The sequence below is a fragment of the Oryx dammah genome, unplaced genomic scaffold (assembly GCF_014754425.2).
Source record: "Oryx dammah isolate SB20612 unplaced genomic scaffold, SCBI_Odam_1.1 HiC_scaffold_27, whole genome shotgun sequence".
NCBI lineage: Eukaryota > Metazoa > Chordata > Mammalia > Artiodactyla > Bovidae > Oryx > Oryx dammah.
In genome coordinates this window covers 121,665,639-121,682,850 of record NW_024070211.1, presented here as the reverse complement: position 1 = coordinate 121,682,850, position 17,212 = coordinate 121,665,639, and the positions used below count along the sequence as shown (strand labels likewise).

General features: G+C 36.0%; 1 protein-coding gene and 1 long non-coding RNA gene across 5 annotated transcripts in view; both read left to right on the top strand.

The window, feature by feature from the left end:
* Positions 1–17,212, top strand: part of PDE1A (phosphodiesterase 1A) — a 384,680-nt gene that overhangs the window by 103,019 nt on the left and 264,449 nt on the right. The window lies entirely within an intron of this gene.
* LOC120853994 lies at positions 4,764–10,142 on the top strand. The gene is made up of 3 exons (XR_005718897.1): positions 4,764–5,043; positions 7,263–7,267; positions 10,117–10,142. It is a non-coding gene; the product is annotated as an uncharacterized LOC120853994 (long non-coding RNA).

The following is a 17,212-nucleotide window of genomic DNA, read 5'->3' as shown; positions in this document are numbered from 1 at the left end:
GAATGAGAAAACCACTGTAATCTACAACACACTGCTACTGATAATCTGTACATAATTTTGTAGCACTAAAGGGATAGATGAAGAAACATATAATGATTAAATGAATAAAATAGATTCATTTTAGCCCCATCTTGAATCATCCTAGAATCAGGGAATTCAGTGTCTATAGCCCTATCCTTGAACAACTATGACTTGTTAGAAGACACTTTGTCGAATGGAAATCTGTCTTTCTATCAATACAATCTTTTTTTCTCTCTTAGTAGAACTGGCACTCGAAGGATCCAAATGCTGTCTATAACAGCACAACCTTTCAAACACTGAAGACAACTGTGTCTGCTTTTAATGTTTATAAATCTCCCTAATGGACTTCTCAGGTGGCACAGTGGTAAAGAATGCAGGAGATGCAGGTTCGATCCCTGAGTTGGGAAGATCCCCTGGAGCAGGAAATGGCAACCCACTCCAGTATTCTTGCCTGGAAAATTCCATGGACAGAGGAGCCTAGTGGGCTGTAATCCACAGAGTCACACAGCGTCAGACTCAACTAAGCACACACACAAAGCATAGCGACTTAAAATGACGTGAGTCTACAGATTACGCCAAGAGGTTCGGTAATCTGTGTCCAACTTGATAGATTTCAATGGAGCTTTCTCATGCATCTATGGCCAGATGATGAGTTTGCTGCGAGCTGGCTGGTCTAGGAGGACCTTGGTTATATCAATACAACTTGGGTTTCCTCCATGTGTCCCTTTTATCCCTTCAGCAGATTAGCCTGGACATGTTCTCATGGTACTAACGGGAATCCATGAGAAGAAGCATAAACTCACTTTTCAAGGCTCTGATTCAGTCACCTTTCTACTTTCCATTGGAAAAATCAGAAAGTTACATGACAACCCCAGAATCGGGTGGACAGCATTCATAAAAAGAAACACATATGCCTGGGTCCATTCATATAATTAATGCTCTCTGAAAGCACTTATGCTCTTTCTGATTCTTCTTTCCTTTAGTCCATCTATAGTTCATTCAAGCATTGAAGAGACAGCAATCATTTGAATTTTCCTTTCATTCTATTAAAGTTATCTGAGTGACCAAGGAGAATAGGAAATATATATATATATATATATATATATATATATATATATAAACAGAAGAGTGAGTCCAGTTGTTCATTAGGTGGCTAATAGGCAAATGTGGCTCATCTGACTTCAGGTTATAGCATGCCTGAAATTACTGGTTTAAAAAGTTTAAAAAAATTAAAAAAAAAAAGCCTTAAAAATTTTCACTTAATTGCCTAAAGCATGAGCTGTTAAACCCATAATGATGGCCTATACTTTCCCAATTCCTTTTGGAGAATTGATTTTTACTGTGTCATGCTAACAGACTTGGGGAAAATTAGTTATCTTAATAAAAGCTGAATAAAATTTATTACATGATTTTGGGCAATTCTATTCCAGTTCCACTAAAACTATGACTTAGAAAAAAGGCCTTGTAAATAGTGAAACAAAAGAATACTTCCTTTTGCCTTTGAATAATAAAGTTTTTCTCTAGGGATTTATGATTATATTCTTTTAAAAAGGATCTATTTTTTATGAGATAGATTTATATGGTTTTCTATTACTGGACTCTACAAAACAGTACAATAATAAATAAATGTTTTCATAAAAGCAACACATTATAAAATTCCTCTTAAATCAGTGATTCACAGGATGAATGTTTGCTATTGATACTAGAATTACTGTTTACAAAACTAAACTAAACTGAACTGAACTAAACTAAAATAAAACAAACTTCTGAAGTGCTAACCTCAGAGAGTCTGCTTCTTTAGGTCTGGAAGTAGAAAGCTTTGGTTATTTTTATGTGTTCCCCAGTCTATGGCTGATTCATAGCTAGATTGGGAGCCACTTTCCTTAATGATATAATTTACATACAATAGGAATGGAAAAGCAGATTAATTTGGAAAACCTTTTAATAAGATTAGCATCAACATTAGAAATATAAGCCAAATAATTTTTTTCAGGTGAAATGAATGTTGTTAATTAAATAAACTGGTAATTAATTTTATTTAAAGCAATATATCCCTTCCCCTCCCCACCTCTGACAACCACCAACCTGTGCTCTGTATCTATGAGCTTGTTTTGTTTTGTTCTGGAAATGCATAGGTGAAGGCATATGGTATTTTATTTTTTCATTCAAAAATTTCTGTGAGTACAGGGGACCTATGAATATGAAGAGGGCTAAGTTTCTCCTCTTAAAAACCTTAAACCCTTTTCTAGGATGTAGGTCTATAAAATACAGACAAATTACCATGAACTCCAAAGCAGTGGTCCTCAGCTTTGGCTGTTTTACAGTCACTTGGGAATTAAAAATCACCACCTATTATATCAAAATTGCTGGAAGAGACTTAGGAACAAGTGTTTTAAAACCTCTGTAGTTATTCCTAATGTATTAGGAATACAGTCACATTTGAGAACTTCTGCCTTTAAGAGAAGCATACATGAAAGACAGTGACAGGAGAGGGAGGAACAATTGAACACTAAGCAGTAGTAGCTTTTTGACAGGCAAGTAGAAGAAAGAAAGGATATCAAAAAGATGGCACAGTATAAGCAAAGGCCTGGGCGTACAAAGGTGCAGGAAGAGTTGCAGCGTATTTTGCCAATAGGGAGAATTTCTGAAAGGCTAGCGTAGAACTGAGCTTCTGTACGTGGAAGAGGCTTGTAGCTGAAAGCTTGGTTAGGGCTAGTGAGTCAAAGTCCATACTACATTTATTTTGTAAAGATGTTCTGTCACTCTCCTGGTCTGTTGTTAAAACTGACAAAACTGATGAATCAAACTCCTGAGCTCAGTATTTCCTAAATGCTATTTTGCTGTAGAGCACTATTCCCCAGAGATACTCTGAACAAAACCATTGAATAAGTTTGGAAAATACTGCCCGTCATACTTATTCTCCTCTTAGAGATTTATAAGGAATATTAGAATTCTTGCCATAAAACAAGCTTTTTACTCCAGTATTACCCAAATCATATTGTTTCTATATGATGCTTATTAATAATCTCCAGAAATTAATGCTTCAAATTATACATTTTTATTCCCCTAAATTTTTTTTCAAAAAATGGCTCTTTTATTTTTCTAAAATTCATTTTATTTTTCAGGTAGTCTTGTTTTCTTCTTTTAATTATTTCTTCTCTTATTCATGTTGCTTAGAATAGAATCTGACCCCAAGAAATATCTTCATAGTTAACATTTTTTATCTACTCTTAGAGAAACTTAGGCAAAAAAATGTTACCTTGTTGAGTGAGTAGTTAATGTTCTATTACATAACTGTGATGGTGTGAGTTTAAAAAAAGGAAAAGAAATATTTTGAAAAGGTTGAGAAGTGATGAACAAGGTCACATTATTGAAACAGCCAAGACGAAATTAAGGAATAACAGATGGGAACTATGTGTGGATTATCACACCCAGGTATCACTACACACACAAATTTGGCTGCATTTTACCACATCTTGTGACTCATTATCTGCAAGGTTCTTTCTGCTACCTAGCAAAATGAAGTTTATATTATGGTAGAAACAAATCTCTTCTGTTTAGAAACATTTTCAAAGTAACCATCTGAACTTTACCTTTCTACTCCCTCCTGTTTAATTCTTCTAAAGACAGTATTTTATATCCTAAAATTCCTAGTAAGGGCTTTACATGTGACATGTCAAAACTGTATAGTTCTCACAGTAAATCATGTGGCTCAGAAAACACATAGTAATTTACTTTTGCTCTGGTTTTCCCTTGCTTCACCTCGAGAAAGGAAAATGTTCATGTATATCATGTGTATTAAACAATTGTGAGTAGTTAATTTTTACAAATGATTTGGATGACTACACTGTCGAGTGAGAATGCGTTATACCTCAAGGAATGATTGTATAACTGACTTGACATCCACATTAAGTTCTCCTAACGTTATTTGTTATGAAGGTGCAAGCTATAATGGAAGCCACATTTAAATGCTTGTTCTTAATGTTAGCACTCTTCACTGTTTCTTCCTTTGACTTATTGTGACCCCTTGAATGTCAATTTCTTTCTTCACCTATAAAATAGTTTTCATTCTATTTCATAAGGATATTTTGTGAACAGATAGTATAACGTATGGAAAAAAAAATTTTTTAAGGCCTTGACATGAGATTCTACACAAGCATAACCCATTATTATTCAAAATGGTGTTATTTGTAGATTAAACAGTCTACATTTCACTAAACATGAATTTAAGGGCAATGCTTTTTTTTAAGCATTTTGCTGGCACTAAGTACATTCACATTGTTGTACAATTCTTACCATCATCCACGTTCTGAATTTTTCACTTTCCTAAACTGAAACTCTGTTCCACGAAACACTAAGTCCCAATTCCTCCCACCCACCTCGTCCCTGGCATCTACCAATATACTTTCTGACTCCGTGAATTTGACTATTCTAAGTACCTTGTATAAGTGGAATCAAACATTATTTGTCTGTACCTACTGTGTATTGGAATGCATTTTTAAGGTTAACTTTAATGTAGTACAGATAGTACAATGGTGCCACTTGCAGAGATGGGGATGGACATAGACAGTGTCCTGTAGGACAAAGAAAATCAGGAAGAGAAAAACAAATATCATGTTGATATATTAATGCATATATGTGGAATCTAGAAAAAATAGTACAGATGAACCTATTTGTAAAACAGAAATAGAGACGAAGACATAGAGAGCAATCATGGATATCAAGGCAGGGAGGAGGGTGGAAAAAACTGGGAAATTGGGATTGATATATATAAAACAGACAACTAATGAAAATCTACTGTATAGTACAGGGGGAAAAAGGTCATTCTTGAGTGCCATAAATATTCCATGTTTTGTTATTTTAAGATATTTTATTTTATTGTGATAGCTTTTCTAAAACGTTGTGCTAAAAATCTGTTTTTTGGAGGGAAAAATATTAAGTTGGTGTAAATGTAATTGCAGCTTTTGCATTGTTAAAATTTGTCATTTGATATTAGAATACATTCTTAATAAATGTAGTTATGTTATATATCATTTTCATGCCCCTTTCTTACTTTATGTTTTTTCTAATGACTTATTATAACTTGCTGTTTATTTTATATTTATTTTAGACTATGGTAATGTTGTTATTAGTAGACAAAAAGCAAATTCAAGCAAATTTTTAAATTCGAGTCCAAAATGGGTTATGAAACAGAAGAGACAACTCATAGCATCAACAACGCATTTGGCCCAGGAACTGCTAACAAATGTATATGTGCAGTGGTGGTTCCAGAAGTTTTGCAAAGGAGGTGAGAGCCTTGAAGATAAGGAGCATAATGGGAGGCCACTGAATGGTGACAACAGCAAATTCAGAGCCCTCATCGAAGCTAATCCTCTTATAACTATATGAGAGGTTACTGAAGAACTCAGCAGCTGACCATTCTGCAGTCATATGGCATTTGAAACAAATTGGAAAGGTGAAAAATCTCAATAACTGGGTGCCTCATGAGCTTACCACAAATCAAAATAATTGTCATTTTGAAATGTCATCTTTTCTTATTCTATGCAACAACATGAACCATTTCTCAATTGGATTGTGAGGTGTGATGAAAAGTGGTTTGTATACGACAATCAGTGATGACCAGCTCAGTGGCTGAACCAACAAGAAGCTCCAAGGCACTTCCCAAAACCAAATTTGCACCAAAAAAAAAGAGGTCGTGGTCACTGTTTGGTGGTCTGCTGATGATCTGATTCACTACAACTTTCTGAATCCTGGTGAAACCATTACATCTGAGAATTGTGTTCAGCAAATCGCTGGGATGCACTGGAAACTGCAACACTTGCAGCAGTCATTGCCCAAGAGAAAGGGCTCAGTTCTTCTGCACCACAGTGGCTGATCACACATCACACAACCAATGCTTCAAAAGCTGAACGGATTGGGCTACAAAGTTTTACCTCATCTGCCCTCTTCATCTGACCTCTTGTCAACCAACGACCACTTCTTCAAGCATCTTGACAACTTCTTGCAGGGAAAGCACTTCCACAACCAACAGGAGGCAGAAAATGCTTTCCAAGAGTTTGTTGAATCTTGAAGCATGGATTTTTATGCTGCAGGAATGAGCAAATTCATTTCTCATTGCCAAAAATGTGTTGATTGTCATAGTTTCTATTTTGATTAATAAAGATGTGTTTAAGCCTAGTTATAATCACTTAAATTCACAACCATGAAAAGTCCAAAAGTCACAATTACTTTTGCACCAACATAATAAATGCTACATTCTATTAGGCATGCAATATAGTGCACTTGTAACGCTATTTTCTCTGTCTAAAGAATCAAATATTTAGGAAAGTTTAATAAAGGATATTTGTTTTGTGGTACACGGTGATAAAGATGCAAGTTGTTTAAAATATATTCCGTTTTCAGAATGGATTCATTATTTCTTGATATTTGCTTATTTAAACAATGGAAAACACTTCCTGAATACATTCTGAGTATCAAAACAGCTGTTGTTACTAAATAACCATTGACCTAAACTTTATATAAAAATTCCTATTAATTCTGTATATGAACTTTTTAGACAAACATGTGGAATTTAAATTGCTAAAGCTGAATAATTTTGATTGGTGTGTATAATCAGGATAATTTGTTCTGCTTAACCCTTCTTTCCTTCCAACACATTATTCTCTCTTTTTAGCCCAGTTGGGAATTCAGCTCCAGTTAACCAACTTGTCTAGATAAAAATTAATGTTGCTCCTTCTTACCCGCTGCTCTTTTCTTTCCTCCTCCTCTCTTGCCAGACTCCAGAATGCCTAACATTTCCTGTGTGAGAAGAATTTACTCTATACCAAGAAAACTAATAGTTATGCCAATTAGTGTGTTATCCGGAGGTGTTCTGCCTCCAAGTACAAACATTAGAACATTTATTTTTTTTATTTATTTATTAATATAAATTTATTTATTTTAATTGGAGGTTAATTACTTTACCATATTGTATTGGTTTTGCCATACATCAACATGTATCCGCCCCAGGATAAGGCCACCTTAGAGCTGTGAGTTTAAATCTGAGACAGTGGCCTTAGGACTTCCAAGCGGAGTATCATATCTGAATTTCCCCTTATTGAGATATCAAGAGAAGAATATGGAATTCCATATTTAAGACTTGTCTTAGACTAAAATGTTTAGGTGACATCTCCATACCTTACTGAGTAACTTGAAGACCTCATTCTGAAACAGTTTTCCCTTAGGTTTTCTACTCTGTCAAGTTATAGTTTAATCTCTCTTCCTTCTATGCATTAGTCTTTGAAATACAGACTTCTGTTGTTTCCACATCCTCTTACTAACTTCTCCAGTCCCTTGAAAACCATCTCCTTTTATAATCTCAATGATCGACTCTGTTAGGAGATTCCTAAATTTACATTTATAGATCTCAGCTCTATCCAGAGTGACAATATCCTCCCACCTCAGACATGTTCACCTGAATGACCTCCTGATTTGTGCTGTGCTTAGTCGCTCAGTCATGTCTGACACTTTGTGACCCCATGGTCTGTAGCCTGCTAGACTCCTCTGTCCATGGGGATTCTCCAGGCAAGATTACTGGAGTGGGTTGCCATGCCCTCCTCCCGGGGATCTTCCCAACCCAGGGATTAAAAACAGGTCTCCCACACGCAGACAGATTCTTGCTACCAGGGAAGCCCTGACCTCCCAATACCTGATACTAATCTACCCGAAAGAGATTTGTTACACCATGAACTTACTTTGTAAGAGTAAGCTCAGAAGCATACGTGTGCCTGTCTCTCCAAACTTTGTCTCTTGCAACATAAGTGCTCATGAGAATTAATAATTTTATACACACACATGTGTATATCAAGGACTCGATGGATGTGAGTTTGAGTGAACTCCGGGAGTTGGTGATGGACAGGGAGGCCTGGAGTGCTGCAATTCACAGGGTCGCAAAAAGTTGGACATGACTGAGCGACTGAACTGAACTGAACTGAACTGACACACACATGTATACACACACAGGTATTACTACACTATTTCCTAGAACTTTATCATGTTTATGTAAAATGTAAATATTTAGGAGGATGATATGCTATTTAGTATTTCTTAAATTGATAGTGGAAATCTTTGTGTCAAATAACTACAAAGATTTAAGGTCTCCAATAATATTTTTTGAGAAATATTGTTTAGATGAACAGCTTAAGCCTAGATACTGTGTTGATAGCTATTAAGGAAAGCATAATTTTTTTCCCTGTCCTTTTACTTCTCTTGCCATTTAGACTTGAAATCACAGTTATTTTTGATGCCTCCCTACTTCTTATCTTCCATAACAAAACAAATATCAAGTTCTTTCAGTTATGTCCTTAGGAAATTACATATTTCTCTCTTTTCTTTGTGACTTTTTACTTCAAAACCCTTTCTCCCCATCTAAAATGTTATGATATTTTCAAACTTATTTTTTAATCCGTGCCCCTCCCTTTCACAATTCCTTGTTTCTAGGGTTATCAAGTTAGTCTTTAGATCTCTGCCATAGTTATGTCACTACCTTCTTCCATAATTTACAATGACCCTTCATTTTCAATTGAGATGACTACTGATTCTTCTGGCATTCCAAGTACCTTCTACCTACTCTCCATTACCTTATCTCCTTCCTCCATTCACAAAATCCCAAGCTACAGTCATGTTTGATGACTCATTTTCCCATAAGACTGTCTTACATTTCCCTTCTTGAGCTTATTATATCCACTCTGCGTCATTGTTTCTCCTTCATCTCCTGTCTGAACTTTATCCTCTTGAAGGTGTATTTCAAATGCTACTGCCTTCATGAAGTGTTCCCTGATTTTTCCAGCAAAAATAAGGTTTTCTTCTCTCGAGCTATAATGGTAGTACACCATTTTTTCTTGTAGCTCTGTATTTCTTGGTATATTTGCAAGAAATTGGTATGATTATGTATTATTTAGTATATATCCTATCTTCCCTTACTATGAATTTGTTGATGACTGAAGCTTTGACATGTTTATAGAAATATAAAATGATTAGGTTGAATACCTTATATCTTGTAAAACTCTTTTTTCATAGATGAATAAACAAAAAAACTTAAAGACATTAAATTTCTTGAGCAAGTTTATACATATCATATATTCATCAAAGACAGGTACATACATATAATATATAAAAGACCTGTACAAGCATGTTCTTAAAAGCACTATTTGTAATAAACTAAACATCCACTGGATCATGGAAAAAGCAAGAGAGTTCCAGAAAAACATCTATTTCTGCTTTATTGACTATGCCAAAGCCTTTGACTGTGTGGATCACAATAAACTGTGGAAAATTCTGAGAGAGATGGGAATCCCAGACCACCTGACCTGCCTCTTGAGGAATCTGTATGCAGGTCAGGAAGCAACAGTTAGAACTGGACACGGAACAACAGACTGGTTCCAAATAGGAAAAGGAGTACATCAAGTCTGTATATTGTCACCTTGCTTATTTAACTTCTATGCAGAGGACATCATGAGAAACGCTGGACTGGAAGAAGCACAAGCTGGAATCAAGATTACCAGGAGAAATATCAATAACCTCAGATATGCAGATGACACCACCCTTATGGCAAAAAATGAAGAGGAACTAAAAAGCCTCTTGATGAAAGTGAAAGACGAGAGCGAAAAAGTTGGCTTAAAGCTCAACATTCAGAAAATGAATATCATGGCATCTGGTCCCATCACTCCATGAGAAATAGATGGGGAAACAGTGGAAACAGTGTCAGACTTTATTTTTTTGGGCTCCAAAATCACTGTAGATGGTGACTGCAGCCATGAAATTAAAAGATGCTTACTCCTTGGAAGAAAGGTTATGACCAACCTAGATAGCATATTAAAAAGCAGAGACATTACTTTGTCAACAAAGGTCCATCTAGTCAAGGCTATGGTTTTTCCAGTGGTCATGTAAGGATGTGAGAGTTGGACTGTGAAGAAAGCTGAGCGCCGAAGAATTGATGCTTTTGAACTGTGGTGTTGGAGAAGACTCTTGAGAGTCCCTTGGACTGCAAGGAGATCCAACCAGTCCATTCTAAAGGAGATCAGTCCTGGGTGTTCTTTGGAAGGACTGATGCTGAAGCTGAAACTCCAATACTTTGGCCACCTCTTGTGAATAGTTGACTCATTGGAAAAGACTCTGATGCTGGGAGGGATTGGGGGCAAGAGGAGAATAGGACAACAGAGGATGAGATGGCTGGATGGCATCACCAACTCGATGGACGTGAGTTTGAGTGAACTCTGGGAATTGGTGATGGACAGGGAGGCCTGGCGTGCTGCGATTCATGGGGTTGCAAAGAGTAGGAGACGACTGAGTGACTGAACTGAACTGAACTGAATTTACCTTGATCCATGGACCTAACATTCCAGGTTCCTATGCAATATTGTTCTTTACAGCATTGAACTTTGTTTTCATTGTGAGTCACATCCACAAATGGGTTTGTTTTTGCTTTGGCTCTGCCTCTTCATTCTTTCCTGAGGTATTTTTCTGCTCTTCTCCAGGAGCATATTAGGCACCTACCCATCCGGGAAGTTCATCTTTCAGTTTTATATCTTTTTCCCTTTTCATACTGTTTAATACTGTGCCTTTTCATACTTTTCATACTGTTCTGTTTATGTAGTGTATTTTATTTTCAAAAATTCATCAACCTAACACATGATTTGTATGCTCTTTCAGTATGAATGATATAATTTAGTAAGAAGTTAGAAGAAAACTAGAGCATTTTCTGTGGAAAGGTCCAAACACTCCATACCAACTGACTCAGATGAAGCTTCAGGGAAAATTGGATTGTGGTGCTGGAGAAGCTTTGATGGGGATACATTTTGTAAACGACTCTAGACTGTGTGAGTGGGCATGAAAAGAACGAGCAGTACTTCTCTTCTATGCCCTGTTAATGGAAACCTATCAGAGAAATTATTCATAAATGTAGCGGACAAAGTAGAAGTTGATGGAGATACATCTAATTTTTAAATTTTCTATGTTTATCCACATATCTTTCAAGCTTTATTATTTTATGTCATTAATGCAAGTGATTAAACTAGTCTCATGGAGTAGAGTGTGAGAAATGGAAATGCTTTACAAATAATGACACAGATCATGTGATCCTAGCTATATTATTCTATTACGTAGCTATATATTAATTGTATTGTGATTTTTATATGTTCATTAGCCAGATATTCCCACATTCATATTTAGATTATGAGTCATTATTTTACAGTTGGGAACAACTCATATCAAGGTACAGGCTTTATATAAGATAAATTATACTAATAAATGTTTAATTTCAAACTGTGGGTATATTTTAAAATGATAAATTCATTGATCTTTTATTATACACTTTTGAATTTTTTCACAAGTTTATTCTTATTAAGTATAAATTTAGAAACGATTCATTAGGAGATATCATGGGGAAGCATGAGAAATGCCCGGTGTTAGGGGGAGAGAGGAGAATTAGGAATGGAGGAAGTCACCAGAGTGCCACAGAGCAGTGACTGACTAGTAATGAAAGTGGAGCAAAAAAGCTTGCTTTGGAATACATCTGTGACTCTGCCCAGCCTCTAGTTAGTGAGACAAATTGCTTCACTAGTCTGAGCTTGTTTTCTTTTGAAGGGTGGGTGAATTGGCCTCAAGCAGATTTTGCAGCCCCTGAATTTGTTGAACCCTTCCTGAGAGAATGAGCAAAGGCCATAAGGTTGATCTTTGTTGATAAGTGGGGCCTTTAGAAGAATGGAAGAAAGCATGTGTGGTACTAAAGAAGGGGCAATGAGTATAGGTCATTTATATAAATAGTTTATAAGAAACTACATGTTTAGCAAGAAAGATATGATTAATTTTAAATGTATCTTAGGAAAATAACTTCTTCCTTAACAACTTCCCTGGTGGAGCAGATGGTAAAGCGTCTGCCTACAATGTGGGAGACCCAAGTTCAATCCCTGGGTTGGGAATATCTCTTGGAGAAGGAAATGGCACCCCACTCCAGCATTCTTGCCTGGAAAATCCCATGGACAGAGGAGGCTGGTAGGCTACAGTCCATGGGGTAGCAAAGAGTTGGACACGACTGAGTGACTTGACTTTCTTTCACTTTAGGAAAATAAAATAAACCCTATGTTTAGTCCATCACTTATCACAAGTAATTGCTGCCCAAGGAATTTGAAATATTTAAGAGTTGGTAGGAGATGGCTGGTGCATAGCCACGACTAAGGGATAATCATGATAGTTAGGCTGAATGAGCACCTAAACAGTAAAAGTACCTTTTCATTTGTTATGTATGTAAGTTTTGTCATGCTGGAAACTATTTTTTAAAGCTTAAAAATTAAAATTGAAGGGGTAGCTAACTTGCTTACAATCTCACAGTTAAAAAGCTAGAAAGTAGCAGAGCCAGAACTCAAACTCAATCTGCCAGACTATACAATCCATGCAAAGTCTAAACACATTGTATTGTCTCAAATAGCTGGGAGTAACAGTGTGGGGAATACAACGTGGTAGAAAGATTAGGTAGCCACTGTTTTTTAATTGACTAGTACTTTAAATATTATTATTTTTTCATAAATTAACTGACTAAATCCCTTTGGTTCAAACCAATGGAAACTGGCAAGTGTGGGACAGGGCAGTTGTCCTTAGGGGCAGTCAGGAACTATGATTGACATTTTCCATAGAAAATTTAAAAACAATAATAATGTGCTAAAAGTCAGCTTGCTTTTAATTATTACCATGTTCCAGCAATCCTAAGCAATCAGTCCTAACACCTCCTAACTCCTAAATAATTGGTTTAACTCCTAAAGAATTGCTATGGTACTGATGAGTTTTAATTATTTACATATCTATATATATTATACATGTATATATCATGTGTATTTATATATATATAGTATGTGTTTGTGTTTATACATATATTTTATACATATACACATATATTACTCATTGTTTAATAAACATTATGTTCTACATGGGAGATACTTTGAGGGAAATTCCACTTAGTCTCCCAGCACATGAACACTCAGCTATATCCATTTGTTTCAAAAGTAAGCAGTCAGCCAACTTTTGTTTTTTTAGTCACTGTGTAACCAAAAGTGTGGTCTGGCTGCTTTATGATTTATACCCAATTGTCACACAAACATTGTACATGTGCTTTTAGCAGTAAACTTAAAGCAAGCAGTGATCTACATCATGAGTAGTTATACTCTATGACAACTTAATTAAACAATTTTTTCCATCCTGAACATTGGAGTCAAAATTATGGTTAGAAGCAAAATAATACCTTCCCATTAGAATTCTCTGTTATCAAAAGCAGATCAATATTCCAGGAAAACTTTGTTTTCTAAACAGAGAGAAAAAAGAGCAAACTAAGTCTTGCATCAATTTACTGTTAAAAAAATTCTTTACCTAACTAAATTCAGTATAATCTTAATCCTGAAAATGTAAAAATTCTTTTTCACAGACTTTTTAATCATTTTCTGGATCCATACAAATTTTTCCCTTTTTCTCATCCAAAACCAACCAATTGTGGGACAAAGTTAATCATCATTTTTCCTTAACAAAAATATCTCCATTCTTTAGAATTTCTCTCTCTGATAACATATATCCTACTTGCTTCATACACCAAAATGTCTCCCTTACCATTTGTACTTATTATGATTTTTAACCCTTGAAAACTTCAACAAAACTAAGAAACAAGTGATTGGAATATTATACCAGCATTTTCTTGTTGGCAGACTTAAGAACATATTCCTTCATAGCACAATTTCTCTTTAATGTGGTACAGTGTGTATTTAATAAACCCAAACATCTTTAGTTTCCCTCTTGGTCTTGTAAGAAGACAAAAGTAAGTAAATTTAAATTTGACTTATAAAGCACTTACTTTTTAAAGACAATTAAATAGAGTGCTTTATAAATTAACCTCATCAATATTATCCAAAGACACATATTGAGACATACATCCATCCAGAGATCTCATTATTTCATTTTTTTATATTTCGTGAATTAGGCATTGCAGTTAAACTTATTAGTTTGTGAATGACAGTCAGAATTATCAAATTTATACACTCAATTTTAAAAAGCTTCTTTTTCTTCCTTCTTTTTCCCCCCTTGGCTTGAAGTTTTACTAATTAACCAAAAGCTGAGGTCCCAGGCAAAGTGGGCTGTCTGTATTTCAAGGACATGATTAGAGTTAACTTCAAGTTTTCTCCTAGGGTGTTTTTGTTATCTCAGGATCAGATCAAGCTAGTTTTCTCTAACTGCATGTGCAAAAAAGGACTTTTGGCATTTTCAATAGTTTTATCTTAAGCAATTTTTTCCAGAGTCTAAAGAATACTGTTGCCATATATTGGTTAGAAAAAAAAAAAAAAATCCTTCTTCTTTGGTCATAGTTTTACAGCTTAATGAAATGAACCTGAATTTCTCATTTTATAAAAGGCAACAAGAACACCAATCACATAAATAGAGTACACATTCACACACCAGAAGACAGAACTGTCACAATTCTGCAAGAGGATGACTGATAGGAGGCCCAAACACTTCTCTGACACAAATGGTCCTTAATGGTAGACAAACATCAGAAGCAATTGGCAAAATGCCCCAGTGACCCTCAGTGCTCACAAACGGTTCTCAGTATTAGACACACGTCAGAACCAATTGACAGTAATGCTCACATAGCACTTTGTACTCAAAAGAGAAGTTTGCCTGGGTGCCCACTGGTGAACTTACGTGGTCATGGAGCTTGTCAGCTCAGCCAGATACATGCTTCCATCCCACCAAGGAAGAGCACAAATTGGCGGCTAGTGACGATCAGGGGAGAAATAGGGAGGATCCCCCAAACAAATGGTTTTGGCAGCTGCTAGGAACATCCCCCAAGTCCCCTTCTCTAGGCTAGCTAGCCATAAGAAGCTAGCTCATTACAACCATCCTGATGTGTTGTCGTGGCTGTGACTCTACTCTGGGAAACCCAGGGGAGTGAGATGTCAGGAGAGCGCAGGAGCCGCTGCAGCCCCATGTTGGTTGCCAAAAACTGCAACTGAAATTGGGGTCTGGCTGCTTTCCACTCAAAAGTCATTAAAGAGGCAAGGTTGGTGGAAAGGAACGTTTGCTCTAGGTTGGATACTGGCAACCAGGGTGGGGAGGGGGTAGGGCAGATGCCTGTCCAAAGGCCACATCCCCTGCCCACTGACAATCAGTGGGAAAGAGCTTTTATAGGCCGAGGAAGGGGGCTACATGCAGAAATAACACAGTCAGCTCTTAAAGTCATCTTGAAATTGATCATCAGTGGTCTGATCAGTGTCATCTTGATTGTCTTAAGTACTGTTAATCTTTAGTTTCAGGGTTGACTTGTTTCCATTTCCAGAGGCCAGTTCTCGAAGTTGTTGCAGTTTTTATCCTGGCTACAGTCTGGTCATCCTGTGGTTAATGTCTTGCACGTGGTGCGGGTTTCAGTGTCTCTAAGATAGCTCACAGGATGTGGCTCAGAAGAATATCTATAGCCCTTGAGAAGGACCAAAAGTCCTTGACTATGCTTAATAACTAGACTATAATTATTCAGTCTCCTTTGACTCTTTTTGCGTTTACATTTTCCCATTTCTCTGATTAACCTTATTTGTCAGCTAAAGTTTTTCTACAGACAGAAGGCGGCCTGAGGACATGCTGGTGGTGGGGACCACAGAGTCCTGCTCTGTTTCAACTGGACTATCATTTATTTCAAACGTACTGTTTAAAATGTGTTGAAGAAAGTAAAAACTGTACTTAAATCAGACACAAACAATCCTGAGCAATTATAAACTTTGGAAAAGTTTACCAAGTGTAATACAAATTAATGCAAACTTTTCCAGTAAAGATATTTTAGTGGCAATATTTTGACCAAAGGGGTATTTGAAAGCGATTAGAATCAATTCTGAAGAAACAAAGACATGAGCAATATTTTATTGTTGAGATGGAGTTTCATAAATCTCTGCCAAACTTAACTTTAATACTTTTCCTATAACTTGATATTGGTTACTTCATGTGAAGGAGATATTTTTAGAGTAAAATTCAGATAAAGTGCTTTTTGAATTGCTCTGAACAAAGATAGATCAATTAATCTGGTTACCCTGTCTCTGCTGAAGATGACTATGTAAAGATCAATTTTGACAACTTTGTTGAAAAATATCCAGAAGTTAAGGCTCAAAGGAAAAACTGTAATATTATTGATATCTTTAATAAAATCCTATGTAGCTATACTTTTGCTACCTTTCATAATTAAAAAATCAATCCATTCCTTTTAAATTTTTCTGTAATATCTCTAATACATTTGAAAAAAATTTTTGTATCTGTATATGGGTTCAGTTCAGTTCAGTTCAGTCGCTCAGTCGTGTCTGACTCTTTGCGACCCCATGAATCACAGCACGCCAGGCCTCCCTGTCCATCACCAACTCCCGGAGTTCACTCAGACTCACATCCATTGAGGCAGTGATGCCATCCAGCTATCTCATCCTGTCATCCCCTTCTCCTCCTGCCCGTAATCCCTCCCAGTATCAGAGTCTTTTCCAATGAGTCAACTCTTCGCATGAGGTGGCCGAAGTACTAGAGTTTCAGCTTTAGCATCAGTCCTTCCAAAGAAATCCCAGGGCTGATACGGGTACAATTCATCCAGAGAAAATGTTTACTCTCTATATTTCCTTTCTGGTCATTTTTATTTTTGGTCTCATTTCATGATTATTTCTGAGAACAACTTTTTCATATATATAAGAAGAGGATTAAAAATGACCTACTTTGGGTATCCAATGTGCTAGGTGTGCCACTGGCTAAAATAGTTGGTTTTTAAAATCTTAAATGGTTATGGAAAACAGCTTTTTATTGCTTTGCTTCTACCAGAGATCTGAGCATGGCAGTTGATCATACATACTTATTGAATGAAAAGAAAAATGATGAATGAATAATAAACAAATGCTTAAAATAATCCATGTTTGGTCTGCTAACATTACTGGAAATCTACATTTTTACTGTAAGCCAAGATCCTAAAAATAATTTGACTGCTTATCAAAACTACTTCTTTAGGTTTATGGCTGAAGATGAAAAGTACTAAATAAATTCAGTAAACTTTAGAATTTTTAAAGCCTGATCCCTTAAAAATAATCTGTAAAGGATTTTGGAATTTCAGTCCTGGCTTGACCTTTTGTTTTTTTCATCTGGTGAAATGAGAATAATATTAGTA